Genomic DNA, 6818 nt, shown 5'->3' on the forward strand with positions numbered 1-6818 from the left:
CCATCTTCTCGTCACACACTTTCAAGGTCTAAAATGATTTGTTTCTATGGAAAAAATCCCATGAAATAAACTGAGTATGAAGATAAATCAAACATGAAATGATGATTGGAATGATGGGATATTTTAGGCTGAGCTGCTGCAAAGTTTTATTTACAAGTTGACGTTTTACAGGTTTGGTTGTCAAATGGTTGATAGTCATAAAAAGGTGATGCCTGACATCGTATGATGATGCTCTCTGAGGTCAGACTATCACAGAACTACAGACAGGTACACAATGTGGGATTCCAGTGTTTTCTGTACTATTACTCACATTCCTGCTACTCCTGAGTGGCAGAGTGGAGTCAAACCACCTCCAGCTGATCCTGGCTGACAAACACTTGGTGTATAAAAGAATCTTTGGATCAGGTCTTTGCTGGAACATTGTGATGCCAACTAAACTAGTGACAGTCCTACAACTCTTATATTTGATAAGTGTGAGCATTTCCTTGTGCCTTCATAATCCTGGGTCCGTGGTTCATCATCAAGGAACCCTGTGTCCCTGTGTCTGTGGAGCGGAACCTCTCCATGGAACCTCCTCGTAAACCCCACCAGCATCCTTGTCATCAGTCGAAGAACAACATCCTTGGATCAGCATCTAAGCAACGTCCTGCCATTCTCCAATGTGTTCTACTCACCTTACCACATCCTGATGGCCATGTCCAACGATGTCCTCTGCTGTTTGCACCACCCTGTGTAGAGCTTTCCGGCTCTGACTGGTGTGGTTCCCGTACCACCCTTTCATGCAGCCTGTCAGCAGGCTCTCAATGGTGCACCTATAAAAGTTAGTGAGGATGAAGTGTTTGTACCAAACTTCTTTATTCTTCTTAGGAAGTAGAGTCTTTGTCAGGATTTCTTGACCACAGTGTCTGGATGTAAAGTCCAGGACAGATCCTCAGTGATGTGAACCCAATCCTTATCCCTGGTAAGTCATGCAGCAATCCACAGCAAAGCACTCCTCCAGAGCTGGACCTCCAGTCTTCTGTCATCAAGGGCCTCCAGTCACCTGCCATTGAAGGCCTCCAGTCCCTTGTCATTGAGGGTCCACAGCCATCCATCACCAAGGGTCTGCAGTCAACACACACCAAGGGTAAGAGTCCTCTTTGTTCACGTTACAAATTAAGTTTTGACATGAAGCAGCAAAAATTATCATAGATTGGATCTTGTGCCAGGCTCTGGGATAGGACCAGAGGTCCAGAGGCGGAGCTGAACACTAAGGTCAGACCTGAGGTCCAGGGATGAGGCTGGAGTCTGAGGTCCAGAGGAAGAACAAGGCTCTGAAATTAAACCTATAGTCCAGAAGTAGAGCTGGGCTCTGACTTCAGACCTGCAGTCCAGTGGTGGAGCTGGACCATGAGGTCACACCTAACGTTCATAGATAAAGTGGGGTCCTGAGGTCGAGTGGTGAAGCCAGGCTCTGTGGTCAGACCTGAGGTCTGGAGGTGGACTTGGGTCATGAGGTTCAGAAGTGAAGCTAGGCTCTGTGGTCAGATCAGAGGTCTAGAGGTGGAGCACCTGTCCCTGAATGGCTGCTTCTTTGTTTCAGTTGGGGGTTTTGACCCAGTTCACTCCTGGTGTCTCTGTCATGTTCTGTCAGTAAAGACCAGACAGCATCTGAAACTGAGCTTCCTGAGGTCAGACCTATTTCAGTCCACAGATCTGGAAAATACAAAAGAGCTGTCGGTCCAGGGTGTCCCCTTGCTCCAGAGGTCTCTGTAGTTCTTCTCCAGATCACCATATTAGCTGAAATTTGAGGTTTCTGAGTGTGAAGCAACGTTTCCAGCAGGAGCAGAAATAATGTCTTCACCGTGTACTGGACCCAGTTCTTCCACCTCAACACCTGTCTCTATCAGAATGTAGGTCCTGCTAATTGTGTAGACCAGCATCTGGATGCAGATCCACCACAGAGACTCTTCACGTGACTGCAGGTCTAATAAATGTGATCCCAAACTGTGCTCAGCTCCACCAACTGGCTCTGTTTTCTCATGACTTCTTCATTTTTTGTTTAGAGTTCTTCCTGTAATTTCACACTAACCCTAACCAGAAGATTTCAAAATGAGATCGTTCACTTGAACTGAAAACTCATCTTTGTCCTCCGTGTCTTTCTCTGATGTCCATCCATGTTCTTTCTTCATCGCTTCTATCCGAAGCTGCTAGAGTGAATTTTACAGGACGTGGTCACACATTTACTGATCTGTTCAGGTTTTACGCCAAAGGAAATGTTCGTGTAAAAAACAACCAAAGAACAAGATTGAACTGAAGCCTGAAACACAGGGAAGCTGTTGGATTGATTGACAGGTGTCAATCTGTCCTGCAGCTTTGCTATAAAGTTATTTTACTTCATTTGAACTTTATTGTTACAAGTAGTCTTGTTAAGATGCAAGGATGAACCTGTTAGTTCAACCTTTCAGAATCTGTAATAACAGGCCTGTTCTGTGGTTCCTGTTTTTATACTTCTGCCCCCCACCCCACCACACCCCAACACACACACATACTATAATTTCAAAGTATCCCATCTTGATAATATAATCTGTAATTTTCACATGAAATTGCATCATGAGCAATCCAGTGATTGCTGATGTCACCGGTGACTCCAACCTCTCAGGCTAATTGATGGTTTCTGTGCAAAGCATGAAGTCCCTGGCCAGAAGGACTGGTACACAAAGACCAGCTGTCTTTATGTTTCTATGTGGGGCATGGGATGTCCTAATGCAGAAGCAGGCTTCTCTGGACATAATTAAACTCTTAAAAATAAATCAAACTTGAACGCCTCAGAAGATGATGGAAGGAAAAACGGGAGCTCTGAGCTGAGCTCTGTTCACATTTAAAGAAACTGATAAAACAAGACAGAAGGATCTCTTTAAGTACTCCAGTTTCATCCATCTATTCATCCATGTACCCACATCCTCTTGTTTGAAGCCAGATTTTGGAGGTAACAGGTTCAGGAAGGACCCAGACACCCTCTCTCTCCAGCTCCTCCTGGAGGATGCAGGGTGTTCCCAGACAAAATAAGATATATGACACTTCCAGTGGGTTTTCGGTCTGCCTCGGTCTGCAAACCTCTATAGAAGGTTGACAGGTGGTACTCTAATCAGATTCCTGAACCACCTTGGATGTCTCTATTTTGAAGGTGAAGAGCAGTGGCTCTAGTTCTAGCTCCCTCTGAATGATGGAGCTCCTCACCTTCTCCCAAAGGTGGAGCCTACAGTCAGTGCACAGAGGAAGGTTAGGATCTGTCTTTTTTAGTTCTGAGCAACAACTTGTGACCATAGGTGAGGATTAGACCAGACCTTTGTTGTTCAGGTTACCTCCTTTACTGTGACAGACATTCTCATCACGTGGTGCATGAGGTGGAATGAAGTTATGTACACAGGGTCACAGTTACACCCAACAATAGCAAAATTATAAGTGTAAAAAGAAACTGTATATAAGGATCTAAGATATTCATTAAGATATACGCTAAACGCCAATAATGTCCACGGTGAGCGGATTGATACGAATGAATACAGCAGCATGAGATAATCAGCAGCATGCAATCAGCAGCAGCATGAGATCAGCAGCATGGATAATCAGCAGCACAGTGTTTGTCAGATTGTCTGTCATTAGTGTCCCTATAGCCTATAAGTCTGCGTCTATGTGTTCTTCGTTGTCTGGGCTTTGTCTTGAATGGAGTCCTGTGTTCGGCCTCCCTCCGTGTCTCCCCGATGTTCATGTAAGTTTGCTGCCAAACAAGCCCTTTGATTTTAATAAATCAATTTAATTACTCTTACCTCATGAGTTCTCACACATGGGTTCTTTCAAACAGCAGAAACGTGAGGGGGACAGTCTGAAAATAATTTGAATACCTCAATGAACAAGAGCCAGAGGGAACTGGTTACCTTGCCCAGAATAAAAAGATTAGGGAACTCTGGTGAAGCCAGGAGAGCAGGTGGAAACTTGCAACAGGATTCCACCCCTAGATGTGTCAGCCACAAGTCAGGTGCAGTGTGAGTGACTGGTGATGGGCCTAGGCCTGTTTATTCCTGGTTTCATAAACTGGACCAAGATACATCCAACCAGCTGCAGCAAATAGAAGCCTGACGCCTTAATCAAATCTAACTTTTACCTGAAGTTTTCACATCTGGAACTCCCTAAAGGAAATAACTGAATATATCTTGTCTCTGAATCATTTTACATGTGGAAACCATCGTTCAGGTTTACCTCTACACTTTCACCCATATTTTTTATGATAACTGAACAAAAACAAAAAATCCAACATCCCATTTTTAAATGTTTTCACAGATGTTGGGACACCTTGTGACATTTTGAAATATGGTAAAACCGTAATAAACTTCCCCTTTCAGCAAAACTCACCTGTGAGAGGCTGCTGACAATTTGGTTTGTGAAACACGGTTGTGAAACAGCTTCCTGTGGTGTTTTTCTAACGGTGTTGGAGGTAAAAAGTACTCCAGAAAGGTGAAGTTCATAAAAAAGGGCAAAGACCTTAAGGCAGACAGACGTCAACTCAACAGTTTTAGTCCTCGCAGGTTTTGGATATGTGCCACTGATCCTGGATCAGACCAGAGACTGCAGGTAGCTCAATAAACAGAGTTTACATTCTCTTGCTAAAAAGATTTCAGACAACTTTAAAAACAGACAAGACTGAATAATGACAACACCAGTCAAACGAGTCAAAAATAATTATCCAAATACCAATGAGTCAACAACTGGTCCTCATTTGGATTCATGTTTCATTTGGACATTTGATCCCTCAGTGATAGTGGATGCAGCAGATGTTGAAACCACAAAGGAGGGAGCCGCAGCAGGAGATGCACCCACAGAGGATACAGTGGCAAGCAATGAACCAGAGATGGAGGGAGCTGTAGCAGACAACAAGGAACCAGTGAAGAGGAATGAAATGCAACTGATGATGAGACCACAGACAAGGGGTCCACCAGAGGATTGACACCCATCAGAGCCATAGTAGCTGCAGGACCAGAGGCAGAGTGGGGTTCACCGTCCCCGACACCCATGGAGAGGCATGAAGAAGTGGGTCATTGTCCCCGACACCCAACGAGTGGTGTGAAGGAGGTGGTTCAGCATCCCTTACACCCACAGAGACACAGGAAGGTGGACCTTTGTCCTCAAAACCCATGAAGATACATATAGAGATGCACCTGAAGACTCTGGAGAGTCAGCCTTGCTGGGCTGTTCAAGGAACTCAGGACGAACATGGGGGGCTGCTTCTTTGGTGGAGGAGGGTGCAGCTGCTGAGCCCAAATGAGTCAAAGACTGGTCCAAGTACCAACGAGTAAAATACTGGTCCAAGTACCAACGAATCAAAAGACTGGTCCAAATACCAACGAGTAAAATACTGGTCCAAGTACCAACGAGTCAAAAGACTGGTCCAAATACCAACGAGTCAAAAGACTGGTCTAAATACCGATGAGTCAAAATACTGGTTCAAATACTAATGAGTCAAAATACTGGTCCAAATACTAATGAATCAAAATACTGGTCCAAATACCACCGAGTCAAAGACTGGTCCAAGTACCAACGAATCAAAAGACTGGTCCAATACCAACGAGTCAAAGACTGGTCCAAGTACCAACGAATCAAAAGACTGGCCCAATACCAACGAGTCAAAGACTGGTCCAATACCAACGAGTCAAAGACTGGTCCAAGTACCAACGAGTCAAAATACTGGTCCAAATACCAACGAGTCAAAGACTGGTCCAAGTACGAATGAGTCAAAAGACTGGTCCAAATACCAAGGGTATTCAACAACCGAATTCGAGTCTCTGACCAAAGTTTCAGATCTTGTTTTTACTGAACCATAGTGTCTATGTGTTGTTCTGCAGTAGTGGTGTATGGGCTCTCCACATGGGAATGTTTGATACTAAAACACAGCAGATAATAGTGTGTTGAACTGTTGATGGTTAAGATGTGGCCTTTAGTCTTTCTGTTGAGCCAGGTAGTAACCTGCAATGTGCAACTGAACCCATTCCTCAGTGGATCGTCTTGTGCTGAAGGTGCTGGACACTGTCCAGGTGGTTGGACAGTTTCTCCAAGGTCCTCCTTGTTTTCCTCCCACAGTTAGTCCCCCTCTCACAAGCTGACTTTTGGTGGTTGGCACCAGCTCACTGTGACTCTGAACAAGAGTAATCATGAAAGATGAATGGATGGACAAAGTGAACTGATCAATAACCTGAGCTTGAAATCTTTCTGATCATTTCATCCAAAGAGGTTTATGTTTAACCTGAATGTACAGAATTACGAGAGCTGCTGTTTCTGTGAACTGAAGTTCTAGTGGAGCTTCAACATTTCCTCCTTTAGAACGTTGTCTATCTGACTGAAACGAACAAATCAAAGCTTCTCTGAGGCCTCGTTAACACAAACAGACACGAAGCATCAACTGTCACTCAGACTGTTCTCAGATCAGCATCTGAGCATTCATTTGCTGTTTGACTCCTACAGACTCTTTGGGGCTGCTTCCTCTGCTGTGCCTGATGTCACCGGATCAAAGCTCGTTATCGGCTGTCAGCAGAGCGCCCGAAACACAAGCAGGCCAGAAATCTGCTCTTAAAGGTCAGAAATCTGCTATTAAAGATCAAAAATCTGCTCTTTATGGTCAGAAATCTGCTCTTAAACATCAGAAATCTGCTCTTAAAGGCCAGAAATCTGCTCTTAAAGGTCATAAATCTGCTCTTTAAGGTCATAAATCTGCTCTTTAATGTCATAAATCTGCTCTTAAATGTCATAAATCTGCTCTTAAATGTCATAAATCTGCTCTTAAAGGCCAG

The sequence above is a fragment of the Nematolebias whitei genome, chromosome 13, assembly GCF_014905685.2.
Source record: "Nematolebias whitei isolate Nwh7 chromosome 13, NemWhi1, whole genome shotgun sequence".
In the NCBI taxonomy this organism is placed as follows: domain Eukaryota; kingdom Metazoa; phylum Chordata; class Actinopteri; order Cyprinodontiformes; family Rivulidae; genus Nematolebias; species Nematolebias whitei.